General features: G+C 46.3%; 1 protein-coding gene across 1 annotated transcript in view; it reads left to right on the top strand.

Moving 5' to 3' along the window:
• Window positions 1-5,933: 5,933 nt before the first annotated feature.
• Window positions 5,934-12,907, top strand: part of ESR2 (estrogen receptor 2) — a 196,711-nt gene continuing 189,737 nt past the window's right edge. The window contains exon 1 of the mRNA XM_056546602.1: window positions 5,934-5,986. The gene's annotated coding sequence lies outside the window, so the exon portion shown is untranslated. The remainder of the gene's footprint in view (window positions 5,987-12,907) is intronic.

The following is a 12,907-nucleotide window of genomic DNA, read 5'->3' as shown; positions in this document are numbered from 1 at the left end:
ACAGACTGCAGGTCCCGGCTGCTATCAGTAGCCGAGGATCCACTGGTAATGGCCTATATCCGCGATTGCGCGGAGGTCCGCTGTTAACCCCTCAGATGCCATGATCAGTACAGATCACGGCATCTGTGGCAATGCGCACGTTAAAATAGATGATCGCATCGCCCGCAGCGTTGCCGCGGTGATCCGTTCGTCTGTAATGGCGAATGGAGGTCCCCTCACCTGCCTCCGTTCCCCGGCGTCTCCTGCTCTGGTCTGAGATCGAGCAGACCAGAGCAGAAGATCACCGATAATACTGATCAGTTCTATGCCCTATGCGTAGCACTGAACAGTATTAGCAATCAAATGATTGCTATAGATAGTCCCCTATGGGGACATAAAAAGTGTAAAAAAGTTGAAAAATTTAAAAATAAAAAGTAAAAATGCCCTCCCCCAATAAAAATGAAAATTGTAAATTTTTCCCATTTTACCCCCAAAAAGCGTAAACATTTGTTTTTATAAACATATTTGGTATCACCGCATGCGTAAATGTCAGAACTATCAAAATATAATGTTAATGATCCCGTACGGTGAACGGCATAAATGTAAAAAATAAAAAAAATGCAGCTTTCTTGTCACATTTTATTAAAAAAAATGTATTAAAAATTATCTAAAAGTTTTATATATGCAAATGTGATATTGATAAAAAGTACAGATAACAGCGCAAAAATTTAGCTCTAATACCGCCCTATATACGGAAAAATGAAAAAGTTAAAGGTGGAATAGGGCGATTTTAGATTACTGATTGTGTACAAAAAGTTTTAGATTTTTTTTTAAGCGGTACAAAAATATAAAAGTATCTAGCCTTGGGTATCATTTTCATCATATTGTCCCACAGAATAAAGAACACATGACATTTTTACCGTAAAGTGTACAGTGTGAAAACAAAACCCTCCAAAATGGGCAAAATTGTGGTTTTTATTTAAATTTCCTCCCGAAATTTTTTTTTGGGGGGGTTCACCGTACATTTTATGGAAAAATTAGGTTTCATTACAAAGTACAATTGGTCACGCAAAAAAACAATCCCCTTATATGGGTCTGTAGATGAAAATATAAAAGAGTTATGGATTTTAGAAGGCGAGGAGAAAAAAACAAAAACGCAAAAATAAAATTGGCCTGGTCCTTAAGGTTAAAATGGGCTTGGTCCTTAATGGGTTAAGGTAGCATTTGCCATTCCAAGTCTATCCCCTTCTTTGCACTTCATGGGTGTGAGCTCCAGTATTGTAAGTAGCGTAACCTCCATACTTGGATGCGGTACAACATGAGGATTGAGGTATTGTCATACTATGCGTTTATCTTCTTATTTTCAGATTGGAGCCAACTAGATATATATTCTGAACCTGCATGGGGTGACATTATATTACCATTTATATTATTCTTTCTCATTACTGTATTATCCTTTTATCTTCTGGTATCATTACCATCTTTATGGCTCTTGCTGGCATTAACCCTTAGGAGACAGATGGGTGCTTAAAGAACGAGAATTTAGCCAATGTGATTGGAATTATACCCAGTACACCCATGACTATGGTACATGTATACTGAAAATTCCCCGGAGGATGTCCCTCTTGTGCACATGAATGCACGAGTGGACAGAAACGTACGTTGGGAATAAATATATGATGCAGTCTGACTTGTATCTTAGATTGCAGGGAATATAGATTGTGCAGTGTTACTTGAATACGAACGCTGCAGGGTATACACAAATGGCTGGATGGGAATGGTATCTTTAACCCATTCTTCAGCCAGGTACAGATCCTATGTGTTATGTATGGCATGTGGTAGTTGCCATTTTTTGTGAATGTCATATGGCTACATCTGTTTGGCATAATTCTATGCATTACAGTGATATTTGAAATTGTATTATAGACACCTTTTCTGCAAATTGTTTTGGGTGGATTTTAACGTATATCAATAAAATAGAAGATTTTTGGCACTTCCCTCCTTTTTTCGCATTTACACACGTGGCAGACTTTACGCATTTATATTCATTTTTTATTACATAATTTTGTTTAAAAATTGCAAAAGGAGGATAATTCAAACTTTTATTAGGGGAAAGGCTTATTCACATTTTTTTTTTTTTTTTTTTTTATTTATATTTTTTGGCTATATCATGCAATCTTTAGAATGCATACATTGATCAATGTTGCTTCATAGAACAACATTGATCAGTGTTATTGGTGCTCTGCTGCTCCAGCCTGCAGAGCCTGGCTGGGGATATCAGAACACCGATTGGACAGTGAGAAGACAGGTAAATGGGACATTGCAATTTCGCCGTGATGGTCCCAATCAGCTCCTCTGATCTGCCAGATTGTTTTTTTTACCATTTCAGATTCTGGCATTAACCCTGGGTCGATGTCTGGGATTAACCCTGGGTCCTGGCTTCTGATAGCAGTCAGGACCCACCACGTATGGAACGTGCTTCAAACTGCTGTAAAAGAACCAGGGCGTACAGGTATGTCCTGCATTCTTAACTACCAGGACGCAAGGGCGTACCCATATGCCCTGTATCCTGAATGGGTTAAGAGGGGCCTGGAAGCTTCTTTGGACAAATATAATATTAAAGGTTATAAATATTAGATTTATAGGGCTATAGAACGTTGACCAAGGGATTTATTCTGATTGCCATAGGAATGTTTCCTCTGTCATGGGAAAATTGGTATCAGCCCCATAATGGCTATTACTGTTATTAAACTATTGCTGTTCTGGATATATATTTATTATTGATTTCTTATTGCTAATATTTCTACCAGGATTTTATTTTCGCTATAAATTATGTAGGTATTCCTAAAGCTGTTGATCCAGAAAAAATGTAAAAACCCCTGGACACTTTCAGTAAATTCATGCCACAGGGAAAAAAATTCCTTCTTGACACTGGGAAAAGGTGATTCGTTTTAACACCTTAAGGACTAAGGGGGTACTGGTACGCTCTTGGTCTTTGGTGCTGAGGACCGAGGGCGTAACTGTATGCCCTGGTCCCGTCACCGGTGTTTGAAGCTTGCTCACGAGCTGAGCACACTTCAAACCCGGTGGGTCCCGACTGCTATCAGCAGCCAGGACCCATGGTTAATGCCGGGCATTAACCCTTTAGACGCTGCAATCAAAGTTGATCGCGGCATCTAAAATGCGGGATTGACTATCCCGGCAACTTAGCGGAGCTGATTGGGACCATTGCAGTAAAATCATGATATCCCAATCAGCTAAGTGGATGGCGGGAGGGCCCTTACCTGCCTTCTCACCATCCAATCGGTCCTCTGCTGCTCCAGGAAGCTTCAGCAGGCTGGGGCAACAGAACATCAAAAAATATAAAGTGTAAAAAAAGTTAATAAAAGTGAATTAACCCCTCCCTTTTTAAATAAAATTATGTAATAAAAAATTTAAATAACCATATGTGGTAGGACCGCATGTGTAAATGTTAGAACTATTAAAATATGAGGTGAGTTAAACCACATGTTCCATGGTGTCCACATAAAAACACTGCAAATTTTTGGTTACTTCATATACCAGAATTTTTTTTTAAAGCGATAAAAAAGGGGCGTGGGTAGCTATGTAAGGAGAAGGACGTAGGGCTGCTGAGCTCTGTCCCCACCTATAGGGGAATATCACCAGCTTACATGGGCGCACAGAAGTCCGGAAGGAAGAGATGCTCAGTGGGACCAACCCAGCACAAGGAGACCCCAATCTCCAATTACTTCAGCCCCATGCTAGGACTTACTGAGCCGCGGAGACCGATGCCGGGGCAATTCAAGATGGCGTGGGAGCCACCAACAACCTCGGTTTCCCCCCCCTCCTGCCTCTGGGGAGCCCTCACCCGGTGATCCTGCACCTACCATGTTGAGGAACACAGAAATCATCCCTCCCAGCGCGGAAGCCTGCTGTCTGGCCCACGCTCCCTGTTCCGGACCCGAGTCACGCTGCTTTTGCAGAGCAGCTGCGACCATCTGGGGGGGTCTGCATCCTCAGGCCTGTATCTGCAACCTCTTCTCTCTCCATCAGCTGCCTGGGAGAGTGCGATGGACCCTACCCTGACAGACCCACCACTGCTCAGTGACGCTGAGTTAGGTGCGCCGGGTACCACTGCCCGGTTGCTGCCCCGGAGCCCAGAGCAGCCATCGTCACCTGGTGTGCTGAGTGTCAGAGCACAGTCTCCCTCCCAGAGCATCCCCTCCATCTTTAGGAGTCCGATGGGCTCCCCCTCTCCTGACCCACAGATGTCCTCCTCAGAGGATGAATCACCCAGGGGGACAGTGGCTGGCTTTATGGAGGATACTATGGATCGAGCTCCACTGGGAGAGGGTGGCACAAGCTTTAGAGGGGTCCAGAACCCTCCTTCCTCCTCTCCTCATCATTCATCTGAACAGCTATTTAGTCTAATGAAGCGGAGTCCTGCTCCCCTGAATCAGCAGGCTCCACGGCCCCAGATCCCACAACCTGCTGTTCGAAATGAGAGTACCCTAACCTCAGAGAGAGACCACTTGTCTTCTACCCTCCCGCCACCTGCACAGGCAGTTGCTCTCATGAAGGGTCATCCAGAGCTGCAGGCGCTTTTGGCGCTTCTACCTACAAAATCGGATATGTCCGCCATGGCCTCAGGTTTGAAGTATGCCTGGCGCCAGGATCTTCAGCCACAGTTACAGGGTAGGGTAAGAGTCCTAGAGGACTTTTAAGGGACTGTTCTTGATTCCATGAGGGACATGAGGAATGCCCTGAATACCCAAACCTCCACACATCATGCACTGGCAGAGCATCTGGATGATGTGGAAAATAGAAGTTGCAGGAACAATGTCCGTATCCGTGAACTCCCGGAAGTTATTTGCTCTCAGGAACTACAACCCATGGTCATTGGAATCTTCAACATGCACTTAGGACGCCCTCCTGAAACGCATATTGAAATAGAGTCCACCGAGCACTGACCCTACCCACCCTTAAGATGTAATCTGCCGCATTCACCGCTATACCCTGAAGGAGCAAATTATGCAGAAAGTGAGACAAAGCGGTGATATTGACTTTGATGGAGTTACCTTACAACTGTACCTGGATCTGTCCAGGCGTACTCTCTGACAGAGGGCTCTGCTGTGACCCCTTCTACATTTGCTCCAAGATAGCCACATTCCTTATAGGTGGGGTTTCCCTTTTGCCCTACATGTCACTGCTGGAGACACTGCGGCCTCTCTTCGTACACCTGGAGACCTACCACTCTTTCTCTCCACCCTCGGTCTTCCTCCTGTGTCTCTCTCCCAGACTCGACTGCTTACTTAGGAGACCACTACACCCCTCCACCTGCACCTAGGGCCTCGCAACGGGACACTGTGTGGCACCCTACACCTGGAGGACCGTTACTTCAGAGGCCGAGACGACAGCACCCCAGACCGGCGGGCTCCACGATGGAGTCTTGAAAGGACTAGATCCAGCTAGAACGGCGGCCCTCTGCTGATGGGGGACGAACTTGGAGTCTTCTTCTCTTAGATTAGAGGACCCCTTCTGGACTAGCTCTGATATATGTCTGCCCCTATTTACATACACCCGGTGCCCCATTGTATTCTAATGCACTAGGTCTTAACTCTACCCCCTACATCAGTGGTAGTTAGTGGCTCCTCCGGGGACCCCACACTAGTTACTTCTAGGCCGTCGGCAGACACGCACGCCCCTCTTTCCTGTTTAGTATATTTACCAGATAGTAGTCTGCCTCTAGTAGCGCCCTTCTCCTCTACCTTATACCCCCACTTAGGGCAGGTGTATGTTACGTACACCTATTTGGCAGACGACTTGTTCTGCCACTAGTGATACATTTGCAAGTGTTCTTGCTTTTTTCTTTATTTACTGTTTTTGCTTCTGAGTTACTTGTATTTATCTTGTTTCTTCCGCAGAACTCGTTGCTCCGGGACCCCCCTCCGACTGCTCGTCCCACACTCTCGCTTCGCACTCTACCCATTTGATGGCCAAGGTGAAGGTAACTTCCCTGAATGTTCAGGGCTTTAATGTGCCAGAGAAGAGGTCCCAGGTCCTATACCACTTGCATAAACAAAAGACTAAGATCTTGTGTCTCGAAGAGACTCACTTTAAAACAGGTCATACTTCAGAGCGGATCAGTCGCTATTTTCCCACCTGGTACCATAGCATCAACTCAGAGTCTCGCTCAATGGGAGTTTCAGTTGGTTTTCACTGCTCACTTACCTTCAACATGCTAGATGTCATTGTCGACCGTGAGGCTCGATACTTATTTGTTAAAGGAACGATCCTCGACCAGGTGGTAACGGTAGGCTACGCTCCAAACAGCTTTCAGGTCCCATTTCTGATGCCAACCCTAGAGTACCTATTCTCTTTTGTGCAGGGTATGCTGCTATTAGGCGGCGATTTTAACCTGATTCTTCAGCCTTTGCTGAACACGTCCACGCAACATTCAGCCATCTCCTACTGACAGCTCAGTAGACTCCAGAAACTATTGCACTCCTTGCAGCTGTGTGACGTGTGGCGCCTCCAGCATCCGCATGATAGAGATTACACATTTTACTCCAGCCCCCACGACTCCTATAGTCGCCTAGACTATATCTTCCTGCCTCATTTTTATCTACCCCGTCTGTCCTCCACTCAGATAGGAAACTTGTTCCTCGACCACGCACCGGTCTCTTGTACAGGTCAGATTCCCTCACTCAGCACACCGCAGTTTACATGGTGTCTTAATGAGTCGCTCCTCCTCAACTCGCTATGTTTGTCTGACCTTAGGTTGACAATAGCTCATTTTCAGTCTGACCATAATATGGACCAGACACTGCTCCCTGTGCAATGGGAAGCCCTTAAATGGGTTCTGAGAGGAATTTTAATAGGCCACGGCTCCAGTCTTAAAAAGGCAAAAGCGGAAAAGCTGAGGCGCCTTTTTGAGACACTGAATTGATATGAGGCTTAACATAAGTCCCAACAGGAATGGTCTTTGAGAGCTCTAATTAAAACACGTCATGACATCTGCGCATTGCTGAATGATCGGTTCAAACAACATAGGCAGTGATGCTCTAGGGCCTTCTACGAATGGGGTAATAAACCCGGGAGGTATTTGGCTAGAGCACTTTGAGACAAGAGGGCAGTGTTATATGTCCCTACCATCACCATGCCTCAGGGGGGAGGGGGAAATCATACCTCACTAGTGAGATCCTGAAGGCATCTGAACGTTACTATATGGACGTGTATAACCACCCCCCTCCCAACCCTACCTATCCCGGACAAGAGCCCTCCCTCTGCTTGAATGACTACATTGACCGCACTGCCCTTCCCTGTCTGTCTGAGGACGACATTGCGATCTTAGAGGCCCCATTTACAGAGGAGGAGTTGGCGGCGGACATAGCTAAATTGCCCTCGGCGGAGAGCCTGGGCCCGGACGGATATACCGCCAATTTCTCGAAGACTTTGAAAGGCGACCTACTTCTTCTCCTCTGTAAAGCTTTTAATAGCATTTCCCCAGGGACTGGATTCTCCTCCGAATCTTTGAGCACTCATATAACTCATTCCCAAGGAGGGTAGGGACCCCAACCTGTGTGCCAGGCACTGCCCTATATCCTTGCTTAACACTGATACTAAGCTATTTGCAAAATTGCTGGCGGATCGCCTGGCAGCTGCCCATGGTCCCCTTGTCCACCCTGATCAATCTGGATTTATTAAGTCTAGGGAGGCACGTGGCAATACAGTACGGGCATTCTCCATAGTGCATCAGGCCACTGTCAGTCGTCAACACCTGATGCTTCTCTCTCTCGACGCCGAAAAGGCTTTCGATCGGGTGGACTGGAGGGGTTCCTGGAGGCCTCACCGGTCCAGATAGGCCTAGGTCCCTCAATGTTGGGGCGCATAACGGCCCTGTATAGAGACCTGCAAGCCCATGTGAGAGTCAACGGCTCTATCTCATCTCCCATTCCCATCCGCAATGGCACGAGGTAAAGATGTCTGCTCTATCCCCCCTTTTCTATGTTCTCTATATGGAACACCTCCTGAATGCTCTCTGCTTGGACCCCAACATTTCGGGTTTCCTTCAGGAGGGAGACGAGCACCTCTGTTCTGCATTTGCGGATTATTTACTTCTTTACATCTCCCCCCCCAATACTTCTTTGCCAACGATTTCCCAAGCCATCAAATTGTAATGGTTTAGCAACCATAAGGTCAATATGTCCAAGAGTGTGGCCCTCAATGTTACCCTCCCTGCGTCTGAGGTGGCACGGCTTAAACAGGAACACCCATTTCACTGGAACCCCACATTGATTAAATATCTGGGGGTACAAGTCCCGGCGAACCCCCTAGATAACTTTGTACTTAATTTTCCACCCCTAATAGTGACTATAGATGGTGACCTGAAGAAATGGACCTCTGGAACATTCTCCTTGTTGGGCAGGGGTAACATTCTAAAAATGAATGTTTTCCCACACCTACTATACCACTTTCAGGCAGTCCCTGTAGCCATCCCCATGCCCTTGTTTAAGAGGTTGGATAAACTGTTTCTCGCATTCATCTGGGCAGGGAGACCATCAAGAATAGCCAAACAGATCTTGATACGCTGTAAGCAAGAGGGTGGACTGGCGGTCCCAGACTGCAAAGCCTACTATATATCGCTGCCACGCTGGCCTGATTCTTGGATTTCTTTCTTGGTCGCACCTCAAAGGGATGGGTGTGGTTGAGGTGAGTGCAATTAGATTTGAGGTCACTTCCTTCCCGTGGCTTCCCCCCGGGGCAATCCTGACCAGGTTACAGCAGGAACCACCGTGGGTTACCAGGGAACTGATTTTCCTCCTATCTCTCTGGCCGCTCCTTTAGCGTCTCGTTTTCTGGCTCTACTTCTTCTCCTCTTCCCCTTGCTGTCGGGGTTCCCCAGCGATCGGTCCTGGGTCCTCTACGCTTTTCACTCTACACATCCCCATTGGAAAAACAATCAGTAGATTTGGTTTCCAGTACCACCTCTATGCTGATGACACCCAACTCTATACCTCTTCCTCCAACATCACCCCTGCACTCCTACAGAATACCAGTGACTGTCTCTCTGCCGTCTCAGACATCATGTCCTCTTTATATCTGAAACTAAATCTTTCTAAAACACAACTTCTTGTCTTTTCTCCATCAACTGATACTGTACCTAACCCTGACATTTCCATCTCGGTATGTGGTACTACCATATCTCCCGGGCAGCAGGCTCGCTGTCTTGGAGTTATACTTGACTCTGATCTGTCTTTCACTCCCCATATTCAGTCTTTCACATTCTTGTCACCTGCATCTCAAAAACATTTCAAGAATCCGCCCATTTCTCACTACTGAAACTGCTAAAACTCTCATTATTGCTTTGATTCACTCCCACCTCGACTACTGTAACTCTTTACTAATAGGCCTTCCTTTCTCCAAACTCTCTCCTCTCCAGTCAATCCTTAATGCCGCAGCCAGACTCATCTTCCTCTCCAGCCACTACACCGACGCCTCCTCCCTGTGCCAGTCACTACACTGGTTACCAATTCAGTCCAGAATACAGTACAAAATCCTCAGTCTCACACACAATGCTGCACCTCCCTACATCTTCTCTCTCATCTGTCTACCATCCTACACATTCTCTCTGATCTGCTAATGACCTCACACTAACATCTTCTATAATCCGAACTTCTCACTCCCGTCTCCAAGACTTCACTCGTGCTGCACCGGTTCTCTGGAATGCTATCCCTCAATCCCTCAGACTCAACAACAACATCCATAGTTTCAAACGTGGCCTAAAAACACATCTCTTCAAACAGGCCTATAACATTCTCTAATTGGCCTCAACATATCCTCAATATATCCCCACACCTCTTGTTTGAACAGTTATTGTGTAATTTTATGTCTGATACTTGTCTGTGAGTACCCCATAATTGTAAGCGCTGCGGAATCTGTAGGCGCTATATAAATAAATAAAATAAACTGATTACGGCGTACAAGAGGTATGTCTCTTAAAGGGTTTTCCGGTGCTTACACATCTTTTCCCCTATCCAAAGGATCTTGCATCCAAGGGATCTTGCACGCGGCACCCCGTTTGTAATCAGTCCCCGGAGCGTGTTCACTCCGGGACTGATTACAGGCAACCACCGGGCCGGCGGTGTGTGACGTCACGCCTCCACCCCTGTGTGACATCACGCTCCGCCCCTCAATGCAAGCCTACGGGAGGGGGCGTGATAGTTGTCATCTTATCCCCTATCCTTTGGCTAGGGAAAAGATGTGTAAGCACCGGAGAACCCCTTTAAACTGGACTTATTAATTTAGATGGTCCACTGACTCCCGTCCTAGGTAATCCCCTTTTCCCACCGGGTCTGCCTAACTCCTCCTTTATAGGTCGCACGGAACCCCCTGCGGGGCTTCCTAGATTGCAATCTGCTCCAACCATATGCTGAACTGGTCCCAGAACACCTCCGTACACAGTTTAGGCACATGCAACACCTTCAACTTGGGCACTTCGTGAGAACCATGAGTCAGAGTCTGAGACTTGCTAGACCGCTCCTGCCTTTAGAGCAGATGTGTGCCTCTACCTCCCGGGCCGTCAAGACGGTATCTCAGATCTATGGGCTCCTCATGGATAGTGCCGCTCAGAGTCCAACCCCATTTGTGGTGGCCTGGAAGTCTGAGTTACAGACTACTTTCGCTCGGACGGACTGGTCCGTGGCTTTCACCCTGTGTCACCGGCTATCTATCTCCTGCAGGGTGCAGGAAACTAACTATAAAATACTGTCCCGTTGGTACCAAGTAATTCCCCGGCGCTGGAAGGATTTTCCCCCTCCAACCATCTCGGAATGGTATAAAGAGGTCCTTTTTCTTTGCCGTATGGAGGAATTGATGGCTTACTCATCGGGTCTCCAGGAGAGATAAATAATGATATGGCAGCCATGGTTAGCCTTCCTGGAGTCTCCACCCCTTATAGGACGGATTAAACTCATAGGTGGTGTGGGGGATCTCTTCTCTGGTCTTGTAGGTTGCTGAGCTTCCGGGTGTCGAGTCGATGAGTGGGGCTTCGTGGTTAGCGTTTGGTCTGATGGTGACCGAGGAGAGCTGGTTCTGAGTTGTTTGTGTTTGTATTTGTATTTATCCCCCTGTTACCCTGCCCTCCCTACCTACCCCTCCTTAGCATCCTTCTTTGCTTTCTCCGGTTCCCATTACCTTTTTCCACTACCCTTTTCTCTCCCGATACCTTCCTCTCCTCCTCTCCCCTCTTCTCCCCTCTTTATCCTCATTATATCTTTCTCTTCTTTTTGACCTCTTTTCCTCCCTCCAGAACATCCCTCTCACCATTGGCTGTTATTAACCACTAGTAGGTATAGATTATGCCAAGTTCAGATGTGTTTGACACAAATGTAATCTTGTTATATCCCTGCTGTGCAAAGAGCATGCTCTACCTCCTACCTCTACAAAATGTATTGTCTTCTACATTCTACGGTGCTCTTGGTCATGGCGGCGCGTAAATGTAAGTCACGATGTGTTAAGTACCATGGCACCATGACGTACATTTACATCCATTGTTGTTAAGGGGTTAAACATACTAATTTTGGTGGATGGGGTTAATATTTTTAACTAATTTAAAAGAAAGTAATTTTTTTAAGTAGTAAAAAAAAAAAACCTGCATAAATTGGGTATCCTTGTAACGGTATGGACCTACAGGATAAAGATAAGGTGTCATTTTTACCCAAAAATGCACTGCGTAGAAACGAAAGCCTCCAGAAGTTCCAAAATGGCCTTTTGTTTTATTTCACCTCACAAATTATGTTTCCCCCCCGGCAGATTTTGGTATAAAATAAGTGATGTCATTACAAAGTACAATTGGTGATGCAAAAAACAAGCCCTTATATGGGTCTGTAGGTACAAAATTTAAAGGAAAACTGTCAGCTTGTTCATCCACACTAAACCCAATACACTGGGTTATAGTGGGGGTGAACAGGATTCAATCGAGGGGTCACTTACTTATTTTTGTCAACTGTCTGCCGAGATATATGCTTCTAACATTCCGGGATTTCTATAATGAATAAGCGCTCTGAAGGCGTCTCGCCCACACGCTGGACGCCTCTCTCTCCCAGAGTAAAGCTCCTAAGCCCGCCCCTCCGCTTTGCATATTCATTAGCTTCAAGTCTAAAGAGCACATTGCGCCGCTATATTTTCCGCAGCTCTCACGTCATCGGGACAGCAATGGGGAGCGCTTTGCTCTGCGGGCGCAAGGAAGGAAGAAGGCGATTAGTTGCACTCTTTGAAGGAACCAATCATTGAGTGTTGGTAGGAGGGGGCGGGACTAAGGTGGACGTAGTGATTGAAGGGGCAAAGCGGGCTTAGGTGTGATGTCATTCCTGCAAAGCATTCAGGGCGGTGAAGCGAGGGACCAGTGCAGAGCGCTGTGATCGTGTGAGCTGTTGAAGCTAATAATATGTAAAGCTGAGGGGCAGGCTTAGGAGCTTTACTCCGGGAGAGAGAGGTGGCCAGCGGGGGGGGGGGGGGGGGGGGGGGCAAGATGCCTTCAGTGTGCTTCAGTGTGTTCTGAACTTTAGAAGCATATATTTTGGCAGCCAGTTGACAAAGATAAGTGACCCCTCGTTTTAATTAAGTTCACCCACACTATAACTGAGTGTATTGGGATAAGTGTGGGTGAACAAGCTGACAGTTTTCCTTTAAAGCATTATGATTTTTTGAAGGGGAGGAAGAAAAAACGAAAGTGCAAAAAAGAAAATTGGCCTAGTCCTTTAGGGGGTTAAAACCCTGGATCATGCTGCTGATGTTTTTGTTTTTTTGAAAAAATATTTTTATTAGTTTTCAATGTCATAAAACATACAAAAAGCATAGATAACTTTGCAAACTCTCAAAGTGTAAAATATGTAGGAATAGGCATGAAACAACAAAAGGACCCTTG

Source organism: Hyla sarda, chromosome 11 (assembly GCF_029499605.1).
Source record: "Hyla sarda isolate aHylSar1 chromosome 11, aHylSar1.hap1, whole genome shotgun sequence".
Classification (NCBI taxonomy): domain Eukaryota; kingdom Metazoa; phylum Chordata; class Amphibia; order Anura; family Hylidae; genus Hyla; species Hyla sarda.
This window is presented reverse-complemented; position numbering and strand designations above follow the sequence as displayed.